Genomic DNA, 12,355 nt, shown 5'->3' on the forward strand with positions numbered 1-12,355 from the left:
GCCACCTGCTGCAAAGAACTGACTCATTAGAAAAGACCGTGGTGCTGGGAAAGATTGAAGGCAGGAGGAGAAGGGGACAACAGAGGATGAGATGGTTGGATGGCATCACCGACTCGATGGACATGAGATTGAGCAAGCTCTGGGAGTTGGTGATGGACAGGGAAAGCCTGGCGTGCTGCAGTCCATGGGGTTGCAGAGTCAGACACGACTGAGCGACTGAACTGAACTATAAATTAAGAGGCTAAGAATGGGGCATGAGCTGTAACCAACAAGACAGACACAGTTCCTACTTAGGGACAGGAGAGGAAATCATAAACCAAAGAGGAAGAAAACATCTTACGTTTGATTAAAATAATACAGCAACAATGGAAGGAAACAATTACACCATCAGGTCTGAGTAAATCCTTGCAAACATGGGGTTTACAAACAGCACATCTTAACACAAGGCCCAACTCAGAATTGTGGCAATCTTCCCCTCAGAGCGACCATGGAAGCAGCACAGCCAGCAGAAGGCTCTGGAAGAGGTAGGTGGCTCTGGGTCTTTTGGTTTTTTTTTCCTGCCAGCATTTCCTACCCCTCCGAGTAAGAAACAGTATGCCCAGTGGGAATATGGCCAAAGATGGCTGCTTACAACACTCATGCCTCAGCTACGGTAATGGGTCTGGGTGTAGACACGTGACTCGATATGAAAAATCATAGCAGCCCACTTCTGAGCTGGGCTGCAGTGCTTGGTCCACGTCTGGTCACGTGACCTAAGCTGGGCCAAGGCAGCATTGTTTTAAGTAGAGCTGGGGAGAGGATTGGTTTTCCCACCCACTCAGCAGCATCCAGAGCTACTAGTGAATGCAAAGACTGAGGCCAACATGGAGGGAGGGAGGAACACGGGATGGGATGGGGGTTTGGGGAGGAGACAGACTGGCGCTGCGTTCTGTCCCTGGATCCAAGAGTGACTCAGCCTCTCTCGTCCTTCAGCATGGTTACCTGAGTAATGAATCCCCCATCATACCTCAATCAGGTCAGCTCTGGTTTCTGTATGCACCAGAGCATCCCAATTCAGGACTTGGGAACTGTTTGTTCCTTCTCATGGACTGTGTGAAGCTAAGCAGGGTCAGTTATCCTCAGAGCTCAATTCTCCCCTAGGTTTGCCTTGCTGTGTTTGGGAATGAGAGATTCCCCCAGGCTCCTCTCCACCTCTGCCCACCACCACCAGCCTGCTTCCAATTAATTTACCACTGAATCAGAGCTCAACATTTATTCTTGGACTTCAAGTCCCAACCTCTTTCTGCTTGCCTGCATCTCTCTGACCTCATTCCCAACACACGTCCACTTCTCCTCACCAGGCTCTCCACCATTGATGGAGCCTGCAGCTTGTCCTGGCCTCTGCTCCAACGCCCACCACGTTAATGGAATGATACTTTCTCCCTGTGAGTGGTGACCTTGAACCTGGAGACCCAGGTCTCATCTTTGCACTCCAGCCGCTGGCGTGCAGCAGGTGGGCAGCAAGTGCAGGAGGCAGGGAAGGGAGAAGGGGAGAGAAGGTCACTCCTTCCTGCTGATTCAGGTCAACCCGTGTGTCAAGTTCTACCCTTGTTTCCTCTGCCAGATACTCTTGCACCACGTGGACACACAGCTCATGCCCTCGTCTCCTTTAGGCCTCTCCTCCAACGTCAGTTCTCCAATGTCCTGGACTGCAGTTCCCAGGAACTACATTCTCCCAGACCCCATCTTGATCCCTACTTTCCTCCATGCTTTCTTGTTCCCTTCCACCACCACTGGTCTTTCTCCATGCTCAATTTATCTACTTTCTCTCTCTGAAATGTGAGCTCCATGTGGGCAGCTGTCTTTGATTTGTTCTCTGCTGTGTCCACAGCACCTAGTAGGTGCTCACTAATCATCTGTGGCACGAATTCTCCAAAACCACCTTACCAAATTTGTTTCTCCCTATGCACTTCATGTGGTCCAGGTGTGGTCATGTGACCTAAGCAGGACCAATCCAGGATTGATTTCAGTGGAGCTGCTGAGAAGATTGCTTTTCCCACCCACTCTCCCAGCATCCAGAGCTCCCGTGACTCGTGAACTGCATTCCATATGTTGATATGGAGAAGGAAATGGCAGCCCACTCCACTATTCTTGCCTGGAGAACCCCCAGGGACAGAGGAGCCTGGGGGGCTACAGTCCATGGGGTCGCAAAGAGACAGGACTTATTGACTAAGCAACAAAAATGCATTCCAGGCATTTTACAGGTGCTGTGAGTGTCAGGTGATGTGTTAGGTTCCTAGGGCAAGTTATTACAAACTGATTGGCTTAATGCAACAGAAATCTATCATTTCCTTATTATTATCATAATCTATTAAACCTATGACTTCTGCAGGTTGTTAGTCCAAACTTGGCAGGGACACAGCCCTCCCAGGTGCTCCAGAGGAAAATCCATTCCTTGCCTCCTCCAGCTTCTGGTGGCTCCGTATTCCTTGGCATGTGGCCGCATCACTCTAATCTCTGCCTCTGTCTTCCTGTGTTCTTCCCTGCGTGTCTGTCTCTGCTTCTCTCATAAAAGGATGCTTGTAATTGCATTTAGTGCCCATCTGAATAATCCAGGGTAAATTCCACCTCAAGACCCTTAACTTAACCGCAGCTTTTCCATATAAGGAAACCTGTGAAGGCTCTGGGAGAGAAGTGGGCATACCTTTTCTCGCTTTAGGAGTCACCATTCAGCTCTCTATATTATTTGCTTAAAGACCAGAAAAGCAAAGGTTTCCCACCACCACTTCATTGGCCTGACAGATATGTGATGAAAAGAGTATGATCATCATATTACCTTGCTCCCGTCAAGTGTGGAAATGATTTTTTAAATGCCATTTTCTGTGTTTTTAATTATCCCAGTTTTCAAAAATAATACCCTGCATATGGTAAGAAAACCAGTACGGAAACATGGGAGATACAGGAGCCCCTTTGCAATTTTCCTCTTAACTCCAGTTTCACTTTTTAAATGTAATCACCATATGCAGCCTGCATAATCTTCATAAATTTTCTAAGCATATTCGAGAGCACACACTTTTTTGGCTTCTAACGTTAAGAACAGTGGCGGGGGGCTGGGATGGTTTATGTCCGAAGGCATGACAGCCCTCTGACCTGCCAGAAGCTTTCTAATGACTTCTAGCAACGCACCACACTTAAGCTGTCCCCTACTGTCAGCACTTCGGTTAACTGCAGGATTTTAATGTTACAGATACTCTCTGGTATCTGTCCAGCTATACTCCATCGGATACACTCCTAGACATGGGATTTCCAGGCCAATGTGTACATTTTAAATTTCTACAGCTATTGCCCAGTGCCATTCACCAAGGTGGTGAAATTCACACGCCCATCGAGAATGCACAGGTGAGGGTGTCTCTTGCCAACACCCTCGCCCATCCTGTCAAGACAGCAGCATGTCAGATCTCAAACTCAGGTAAGTGGACTTTCCATGTGGGCCTGATGGGGTGGACACCGCCCGAGAGGTTGTCCCTGTAGCTGTCTGAGGCACTGAGCTGCTCAGAGCTCTCGTTTAGGTTTTATAAACAAAGACAGAGTCTGGGTAGGTGAGCCAGAACCATGCAGTGAGACGCATTGTGCAACTCAGTATTTATTTCTTTAGCACAGCTAGGACTTAAATATGGTCAAAACATATTCTCCTTTTAATTTACACAAACAAATATGTTCCCGGGCTGACACCTCCTGTGCCAAGTTTCTAGGGGAAACGAAATTCTACTGTGAGAAGAGAAACCACCAGAGAGAAAAGGGTGGAAAAGCCATCACTGTCTGCTTCGCACGTCCGAGCTGGGCTTCTCGGAGGGGTGTTTCAGAACTGGGCTGCTGCCTCTTGGTCTCTTTCTGTCTTTGTTGCAGATAAACCTGCCAGTAATTTCAGCAAATGAAACGTGGAACATGTAAAGGCCAAATGATGGAAAACACTCCGGTTTTAATAAAAGGTCTGCTCGGCTGAGACTCCTCTGTCCTGCTAGTCAGGAGATGCAAAGATTTATCCAGAGAGGGGCTGATGAATTGAAGAAACAGAAATGAGGCCAATGTGAGTTGCCTTTCAAGAGCTGTGCTAATATAAAACCAAGCAACTTGAATTTATTCCAAGAGGGGATTAAAGCAACATGTTATTTTGAGTGATTGCTTAATTTATTGAGCTGTGGCTAGATCGGTAATGAAATACAGCCCTTGCAACTGATAACCTCTCTCTGTAATTGAACTTCTACAATTAAGAAATATTTTCTGAGAGTTTCTCTGGAACAGCTCAGAATTTTTAGTCTCCGTAGTCAGGTACTTTTGAACACTCATTTTCTAGGCAAGTTTTCCTTTCTTTCTTTAAGGACTGACAGGCTTATGTTAATAAGGAAAATAAGCAGCATTTTACTGAATGGCTTGTGTATACCAGGCACATAATATACATTATCTCTAGTCCCCACCACAGCCCAAGAAAGTCATTCTTATTTGTCCCTGTTTTATAGAGATGAGGCTCCTAGATGTTAAGTGATTTCCCAGGGTGGTGGTGTCCAAGATGATAGCTACTAGTCACTTGTGGCTATTTCTGTGTAAATTAGTTTAAAATGTTTTAATCTAAAATTTCACTGCTTAGGTTGCACTGAGCAGGGCTAGTGGCCACCACACTGGATGCTGCAGATATAGATCAGTTCGATTACTGCAGAAAGTTCCACTGCTCAGCGCCATTCCAGAGGTTCCCTAGGTAGAGACAGGCAGTGCTAGGTTTCAACCTCAAGCTAATGGGCTTTGAAGGCAGCATCTACCATAGCCCTTGTTTCCTTCTCTTCCTTTGGCTGAGACAGAAGGACTAGAGCAGTGATTCTAAACCCTGGCTCCACATTAAAATTACCTGGACTCTTATATAATATCCTATCTGGCCATTTTAATGACTCCAGATAGGCAAAAATATCTGTAAAACTGAATTATTTCCTTTATCAATGTTTTATTATCTATTAACATAACTATACTGACTTTCTAAAATTTTGGTGAATTGAACATTAAAAAAAAAATTACCTGGACTGAAACTTCCCTGGTAGTCTAGGAAAGCATGGATCTGCCCTCTTGATTCGAGGAGCGGGGCGGGGGGGCACTGGGTTCGACTCCTGGTCAGGGAACTAGATCCCACATGCCACAACTAAGACCCGGCGGCTGCTGCTGCTAAGTCGCTTCAGTCGTGTCCGACTCTGTGCAACCCCATAGACGGCAGCCCACCAGGCTCCCCCGTCCGTGGGATTCTCCAGGCAAGAACACTGGAGTGGGTTGCCATTTCCTTCTCTAATGCATGAAAGTGAAAAGTGAAAGTGAAGTCGCTCAGTCGTGTCCGACTCTGCAACCCCATGGACTGCAGCCTACCAGGCTCCTCCGTCCTTGGGATTTTCCAGGCAAGAGTACTGGAGTGGGGTGCCATTGCCTTCTCTGTAAGACCCGGCACAGCCACATAAATAAAATTACCTGGACTGCTTTTTTAAAAAGTGTTAGGGTCCCAGCACCAGAGATTCTGACTTAATTGTGCTTGAGAAGGGTTTTTATAATTCTTCATGTGACTCAAATGTGCTTTGTGGATTAACAGCGATCAGATGTGAGGCTCCACACACAGGGTGATGAAAGGAGCTGGTTCATCTGCCATGAGAATGTGATCCCTTGTGGACCACAACATGGGCTTCTCTCAGAGCCACTTCTAAACCTCATCAGAGACAGGCTCATTTCTGAGGGGAAGACTTACATGCTTTCTCACATGCTTCCTGCTTGATGGGAGATCCAATGGGGAGCTCTGCTTTTAGAAACAGGCTTTGTCGCATGGTCATGCAAGAAAAGAGATGTGGCTGTAAGATCATAGAGATGAAGTGAAAAACCTGGAGTCCCCAGTCTGAATGGGAAGTGTTGGTATTACAAAATAATACACTGGTATTACATTTCGCCTTGCAAAATAAAGCATGTGTTTCCTATCCCTGTCCACTGAAAAGGTTTGACATAATGGGCAATTCAGGAACAGTGAGCACTCGCAGCACCCACATTGTGGTCTCTAAACCCCGCTTCTAACTAGAAGTGCTCTGTGGAGACAGGGCAGACCCAGGTCTGAGGCAGGAAATGTGCAGGATGAGCATGAACAGCTTGCCATCCAGGTGGCTCAGAAACTGTCACAGACTTAAGGGGACTTGTCAGAAAGGAGTCAGGAAGACAATGTGAAGAGATTCCCACTGGCCAAAGATGGGACGTTTTGAGCATCAGTAAGTATAATAACTGCAGTGGATGAAAATGGTTATGTATGTCCAAACCTGTAAGTCACAATGATACTTAGAAAAACAGGAAAACAAACTCATTTGTCATCTTTGGAGGATGTTGGAACTGACTTTTTTTTTTTTTTTTTTTAAATCTCTGTTCCCAGACCGGGGATTGAACCCAGGCCACGGCAGCAAAAGCCTGGAATCCCAACCACTAAGCCACCCGAGAACTCCCTGGGACCAGCTTCTTAATTTGAAAACTGTCAATAAAGAGGAAAGAGTCAAGCATGTATCCTTTCTGGTATGAGCCATACTTTACAGGGACCAAATGGCTGATTAGGAGAGGTTTCTTTATAGACATGTTCCAGCTAACACAGAAGAACAGAATTAGTAGGCCACCATTTTCAACCTCTAATGGATCTAGACAGCGGTCATCAGTGGTTGCTAACATCATGAAGGGGGACAGCCACAAATTATGTGCCTTCAAATAGAAATAGGAAGCATCCATTAGGAAGCAGTCATACAAACACACAAAAGACAAGAATCTAAGTGGACTTCTAGATCTAACTACTGATTTATAAGAAAACCAGTGCAGAGAGGAACAGGTATTATATTATGTCAATGTAATACCAGCAGAGGGATGCAATAAGCAAAACCCAGACCAGGACACACTATAGACCAACCAACTCAGTTTCCTCAACAAATAAATTGCAAGAGAAGAAAAAGAGAGGAGAGGAGAATCTTTGGGTGCAGATCAAGAAAGAGGTAAGAGGCGTATGAATCAATCACAATGTATGAACCATACATGAATCTTGATTTTAGCCAGCTGTAAAGAAGATAATGAGACAACCAGAAAATTATGAACAGTGGATATTTTCTGATTATTAAAGCATTATTGTTCGTTTTAGTAGGGATGACAGCAGTAAAAAAAAATTCCTTATTTTTGGAGTCATTAAAATATTTGCAGAAGATATCGAATTTGCTTGTAAGTATCTAGGATGAGGAAGGAGGGGAAGAGGAGGGGTTATAGATGGAACAAGGTTGGCTGAGACTTGGTGATGATTGAAGCTGGTTGATGGAGAGCTAGGGTTTATGGTACCATGTACTTGTGTGCACTTGCGTTATTTGTTTGACCTGCCTACCTATTGCTGGCATCTCTGAGGCAAGCCTGGGTAGCAGGTTTGCGATACATCTCAGCACATGCATGTGTGCACACCCTCTTGTGTCGCCATGGCAACTAGCGAGGTGAGAAAGCAGCATCCAAAAGGTTCCTGTCCACATGAGGATCAAGCCAGGCTGCTGGTGCTATGCTCGGCCCATCATAGCTGCTCCCTTTGGAGGATTCTTGGTCAGACCTTCACAGCCCTACTCCTTCCACCAGATCTGCCTCCTGTGCTCCTTTGCCATCACTCACGCCTTCCCTATGCGCCGCCCCCCCCAAGGAAGCAGAAGCCGATAAATGGAGAGAACAAGACCCTGAATCAGTTCTAGGCTCAGTTGTTGACTTCCCCACTTAATGGCAGGACTTTTCATCTCCCCGCGCCTCAATTCTCTCACCAGTAAAATGGGCATGATACAACCTCAGTGAACTCAACAAATCTTTATTATGGGGAGACAGTGGCAAAAAGGACCTTGTCTCCACCTCATGGAACTGGACACCTGAAGGTGAAAGGCAATGAAGAGTATGTACTGTGATAGAGCTATGACCAACATAAACAGCGTACTAAAAAGCAGAGACATCACTTTGTGGACAAAGGTCTGTCTAGTCAAATCTATGGTTTTTCCAGTAGTCATGTATGGATGTGAGAGTTGGACCATAAAGAAGGCTGACACTGAAGAATTGATGCTTTTGAACTGTGGTGTTGGAGAAGACTCTTGAGAGTCCCTTGGACTGCAAGGAGATGAAACCAGTCAATTCTAAAGGAAATCAGTCCTGAATATTCATTGGAAGGAGTGATGCTGAAGCTCCAGTACTTAGACCACCTGATACAGAGAGCTGACTCATTGGAAAAGATCCTGATGCTGGGAAAGATTGAGGACAGGAGGAGAAGGGGACGACAGAGGATGAGATGGTTGGATGGCATCACCAACTCAATGGACATGAGGTTGAGCAAACTCCGGGAGATGGTGAAGGACAGGGAAGCCTGGCATGCTGCAGTTATGGGGTCACAAAGAGTTGGATATGACTTAGCAGCTGAACAACAAGGGACTTCCCTGATGGTCCAGTGGTTAACACTGTGCTCCCAATGCAGGGGGGCTGGGTTCAATCCCTGGTCAGGGAACTAGATCCCACATACTGCAACTGAAAGTTTCCATGTCACATTGAAAATCCCAAGTGCCACAACTAAGACCTGAGCAGCCAAAAAAAAAAAAAAAAGAGTATGTACTGTGATAAAGTACATGTTTAACAAAATTTTTTTGAAAATTGGCAGTCACTAGTTAGGAAATACCGTAACTCATTTTTTTTTAAACCCTGCAGCTTGTGGGATCTTAGTTCCCTGATGAGGGTTTAGAACCCAGGGCCCAGGCAGTGAGAGCACCAAGTCCTAATCACTGGGACCACCAGGGAATTCCCATAACTCTTAATCATAATGTCATAATTCTTAATCATACTTTTTGTTAACCAGGATATCCACACTTTGCAACTTGAGAGTATCCAGCTATGCCAAACCCATAGAATATTTTTACGTAACTCAGTGCTCATATTGCCATGAAGTAAGTACTATTCTTCCAACTATTTTATGGAGGAAGTGAGATACTCGCCCAGGGCTCCACTGTGGGTACATGGCCCTGCCTTCTTCGCTCAGCCCTCTGCATTGATTCGGCTCTGAAATGCAGCAGCAGAGCCAGGAAACCAGAACTTCCAGGAGATGAAAAGCTCACCAGGTCAAACTCTATTTTGCAGTTAAGGAAACAATGGCCCAGAGAGACCAAGTAACTTATTCCAAGCCACACAGCAAACTGGCTGCTTAACCTGTGTCCAAGCTGCTTGGGGAAGTCCCACATGCTAAGGGAGGCTGCTTCCTGCCTCATTTCAGCCTGTCCCAGGGTGGGGTGACCAGCCATCTTGGGGTTTCCCGGGACTGGGAACTTTAGGTGCTTAAATCAAGAAAGTCCTGAGCCAACTGGGATGAGTCAGTCACTCTGTCTCAGAGCGAGGCATCTAAAGGGTTGTTTTCTAGGATGTGAGAACCAGTGCCAAGTGCCCACAGAAGTACTGGGGTTTCATGCCTTATATAATTAAAATTGATTATTAATATCTAGGCTCCCTCACCCCAGCCAGACTCCCCACCCACAGGAGGCGGGGACTAGTACGTAATGTACACTTCTGTTTTACAGCCCCTGATTCAACGGTGACACATGAATGATGCTTAGTAAACAGTCATCAAATGGACCAACCAACCAGGCTATCACCACTTCTGACTGTGCCTCCATTTGAAATTGCAGAAACCCTCTATAGCCAACGTGACCTCCAGTTCTCATTTCAGACAGGCTGACATCCACGATGTCACATGGTAGAAGGTGACTCCAGAGAGGCTGACTACAAGGCTTCTGGAGGGAGCTATGGCAGACAAGAGCGGGTGTGGTTTTTCTTTAATTATTGTACCTGTTTTGTCTGTTCTTTCTTGGCTCTGTTCACATCCCCACCCCAGCACCAGTGCAGGAAAAAAAAAAAAAAGAAAAAAAACAGAACAAAAACAAAACATCGCAGAGTTTGAGACAAGATAGCTGGCCCATTCCCTCTCTGCTTGTAATTAATGCTGAAAATGACTTGCCTTGGCCACAAAGGTAATAATAAAGTCAGGAAGTCTGATTATTTGGCTACTAATTTCCTTCTAGGTTCCCCCACCCCTTCTCCTTTCCTTAAATTAATTCCAGAGTTCCTCCAGATTTCTCGTTGCTAAGCTATAAAGTTCCAGGTTTCCCAGCGCCCATGCTGATTGGCAGGGAGGTTCCAGGCAGCTCCAATCAGAGGCAGGTTGCTGAAAGGAGCATCCACATTGCAGCTTGCCCCGGGGTACTGGAATTTTTTCCCTGATGTTATGAACCATCAAAGTCTTTCTCTAACTGTGCAAAACCTGTTCTCTTGATCTTGTCTGCATCTCTCTTGGTGTGCAGGCTACTGGGGGCACACCAGAGTCCTGGAATATCCCCCTGGTCCTGGAGGAATAGAGTCCCTGGGTTGCCAGGTTTGGGGTCAGTGAAGGAAATGCCCAGGGCCTGTTCATGGCTGACCAGAGATGACAGCGTGGTGTCCTGCCACGGGCTGGGGGCTGCCTCAGACCCCGCCTGTCTGACCTCTCTCGTGCCATCTCTTAAGTTTGGTGAAAGGCTCAAGGGGATTGAGGGAGAGTAGATGCCGCTGCATGTAGGGTTGTTCAGGGGTAGAGGCTGCATTTGTAAAGACATTAAAACATGTAGATGGGGACTTCCCTGGTGGTCTGGTGGTTAAGAATCTGCCTTGCAATGCAGGGGGTGCAGGTTCGATCTCTGGTCAGGGAACTAAGGTCTCACGTGCTGCGGGGCAACTAAGTCCGCGTGCCACAACTCCAGAGCCCAGGCACCACAGTGAAAGACCAGACGCAGCCAAATAAATAAATAAAAACATGTAGATGGTAAGGGCACCTGGGAGGACCATTCTGGTGTTTCACTTCCAGAACACTGATAATGAGCAGCCACTGTGAACTAAGTTCCTACTGTGTGCCAGAAACTTATATGTTTTAGAACCACTGTCTTGAGGAATTGTTGACATATAAAAAGCTGTCTACATTTAATGTATACAACCTGAGTTTGGAGATAAGTATACACCCGTGGGACATAGAGAACAGAGTGGTGGTTGCCAAGGGGGAAATGTGGGGGAGAGATGGAGTGGGAGGTTGGGGTTAGCAGAGGTAAGCTTTTATATATAGAATGGATCAACAGCAAAGTCCTACTGTATAGCACGGGAACTATATTCAACATCCTATGATCAGCTATAACAAAAGAATATTAAGAAAGAATATGTATGTATAATGGAACCACTTTGCTGTACAGCAGTAATTAACACAGCATTGTAAATCAACTGTGTGTGCTAAGTCACTTCAGTCGTGTCCAACTCTTTGTGACCCTATGGACTGTAGCCCACCCGGCTCCTCTGTCCATGGGATTCTCCAGGCAAGAATACTGGAGTGGATTGCCATGCCCTCTTCCAGGGGATCTTCCTACCCCGGGGATCGAACCCACATTTCCTGCAGCTCCTAAATTGCAAGTGGCTTCTTTACCACTGAGCCACCAGGGAAGCCCCCCCTCCCCAAATAAATATATACTCATGAAAGTATCACCACAGTCAGTCTATGCCATAAATATATCCATCACCTCCAAAAATTTCCTCCCGCCTTCTTCATGTTCTTTTACCCTCTTAGCATATTTTAAGTGTACCATACAGTGTTGTTAATTGTCAGTACCACGCTGTACCTTAGATCTCCAGAACTCAGCCATCTTGCAGACCTGAAGCTTTGGACCCCTTGACCAATATCTTCCTATCCCCTCGCCTCCCACCCCCTGGCAATCCCCATTCTAGTCTCCAGTTCTCTGTGTTTGACTATTTTAGACTCCCTATAATTGGTATGACATAGTATTTGTCCTGTGTCTGGCTTATTTCACTTTGTGTCATGCCTTCCAGGTTCATCTGTGTGTTCACATAGGACAGAATTACCTTCTTTTCAAGGCTGAATAGTATTCCATCGCGTAGACCACATTTTCTTTATCCATTCATCTGTCCATGGACATTTAAGTTGCCTCCATGTCTTGCCTATTGTGCTAGGAACTTACATATATATCTCCTTCCATCCCCAAACTCCCAGTGGACACAGAACGTGATGGATGTCTACTGGTTTTCCCTGCACTGTGTCATCTTTCACTAACAGGGGAAGCGTGACAGAGGGGAAATCGTGTGACCCAAGCCTGGCCACAGTGATTGGCTCTGGGATGGGCACATGGCCAAGCTGAGCCAATCAGAATCATTCTTGTGTGTGTGTGTGTGTGTGTGTGTGTGTGTGTATGTGTGTGTTTGCCAAAACTACAGGAAGAGCCTCTGGGATGGGCACATGGCCAAGCTGAGCCAA

At 46.1% G+C, this 12,355-nt stretch overlaps 1 long non-coding RNA gene across 6 annotated transcripts; it reads left to right on the forward strand.

The window, feature by feature from the left end:
* LOC102171119 lies at positions 159-11,102 on the forward strand. Of its 6 annotated transcripts, none has more exons than XR_001917274.1 (6): positions 159-524; positions 1,341-1,492; positions 3,319-4,066; positions 6,416-6,540; positions 6,967-7,016; positions 8,879-11,102. It is a non-coding gene; the product is annotated as an uncharacterized LOC102171119 (long non-coding RNA). The 6 variants fall into 6 exon arrangements; XR_001917275.1 differs by lacking the exon at positions 1,341-1,492 and having other exon boundaries at positions 162-524; positions 3,319-3,448; positions 3,886-4,066; XR_001297299.2 differs by lacking the exon at positions 1,341-1,492.

The sequence above is a fragment of the Capra hircus genome, chromosome 25, assembly GCF_001704415.2.
Source record: "Capra hircus breed San Clemente chromosome 25, ASM170441v1, whole genome shotgun sequence".
Taxonomy (NCBI): Eukaryota; Metazoa; Chordata; class Mammalia; order Artiodactyla; family Bovidae; genus Capra; species Capra hircus.